The sequence below is a fragment of the Limulus polyphemus genome, unplaced genomic scaffold (assembly GCF_000517525.1).
Source record: "Limulus polyphemus unplaced genomic scaffold, Limulus_polyphemus-2.1.2 Scaffold4441, whole genome shotgun sequence".
In the NCBI taxonomy this organism is placed as follows: Eukaryota; Metazoa; Arthropoda; class Merostomata; order Xiphosura; family Limulidae; genus Limulus; species Limulus polyphemus.
Window position 1 is genome coordinate 6,186 of NW_013670051.1, and position 1,505 is coordinate 7,690.

The window sequence follows — 1,505 nt, forward strand, 5'->3', positions numbered from 1 at the left end:
ATTGTAGTTCATTTTGGTTTATTGAAAATTATTCAAATTTTGGTGACCTTGGGTAAATTTCCAGGTCACCATCTATTTTATATATTCTTCGTCCACATTAATAATATACACATTATTCTTTATTTGGTGTTTAAATCTGAATACCATCTAGAATAACAACAGCTGTTTTTTTTTAATCTAATATCAAAGCTCGGAATTTTAAAAAGTCTGTTCAGAGAGTACAAGGCTCTGACTTATGTAAATCGAAAACCTGTACAGAATTAAGAAGAAATCTGGACTTTAAATGTTAGATAAAAACAAAATTTTCAATAATGATAAGAAAGTTTACATTAAAAACATCAGATAGTATTATCAAGCTATGGTTAAACTTTTACATTATCGAGTTATGGTTGATTCTGTGTCTGATAAGGCGTTTTTCAATATCAACAAGTGTACAATTTGAGGTTTGTCAATTAAGTTGTTTGCGCTTTCGTTGGTACACCTGCGGACATAAGTGTTAGTAGGAAATATCCAAGCGGTGACAGACTGTACTCGAATTTATTATTCTTTGTTCACACTCAAAGGAAGAAAGACTTGAATCAGGTGACTTGTTTTTTCTTATTTAGAGCAATCGTACATTCAGATAAACGGGTAATAATTCTTTTAAAACGACTACCAAATATTTATAATAACCAAACAGTAAAAAGTATACTTTCGTATATACGCTTAAGGAGTAGGCCGCATAGCAGCAGAGAGAAATAAGTAAATAACGACTATATATATATATGCAGATACTTTTTGGGCATGCTTTTCGAAAATGAATGCTTACAAAATGAAAACCACATTTCTATTTGAAGTTATATATCTATATTAGGAGATGTTCTTACCCTTACTCCTCTTTCCTCCTGTTTTGTATGTAGTATACTAACGGAGACCTGCAAAACAATTGCGGTCAAAGTTGTATATTTATTGCAACAGTACTTCCCCAAGTACAGGGTTTTTAGAATAACACAAAATAGATATAATTGCAGACATTGAAATATATAACTTATAGTATAAATCCACTTTTCGTAGGCCTAACATTATGTTGCGTCAGCGAAGTCACATGACTAGTTTCTAGAACTATCCTGTACCTTGGCGAATGCTCTAGCAATTACTAGATATAGGGTAGTCTGGTATATAAAAGAGGGTGACAACGTGACGGGATAATAATGTAATGTGTGTGTACCTAATGAGTAATTGAAATTGGTTTCAGAGAGTGGGATAGCTCTTTTTTTTTAGAGAAAAATGGAAACGAGAGGCGGAAAATCAAACTACAGCTTAGCAGATTTTGATGGCAGCAATACAAAAACAAGAGGAGAAATTACAACAGTTGTTGGAGGAAAAAGAAAAGAAACAAGAAGAACGAGAAATTAAACAAGAAGAGAGATTACAGCAGTTGTTAGAGGAAAAAGAAAAGAAACAAGAAGAACGAGAAATTAAACAAGAAGAGAGATTACAGCAGTTGTTAGAGGAAAAAGAAAAGA

At 32.3% G+C, this 1,505-nt stretch overlaps 1 protein-coding gene across 1 annotated transcript in view; it reads left to right on the plus strand.

The window, feature by feature from the left end:
- Positions 1–466: 466 nt before the first annotated feature.
- Positions 467–1,505, plus strand: part of LOC111088789 — a gene marked incomplete at its 3' end in the record, with an annotated part of 85,641 nt that continues 84,602 nt past the window's right edge. The window contains exon 1 of the mRNA XM_022399766.1: positions 467–582. The remainder of the gene's footprint in view (positions 583–1,505) is intronic.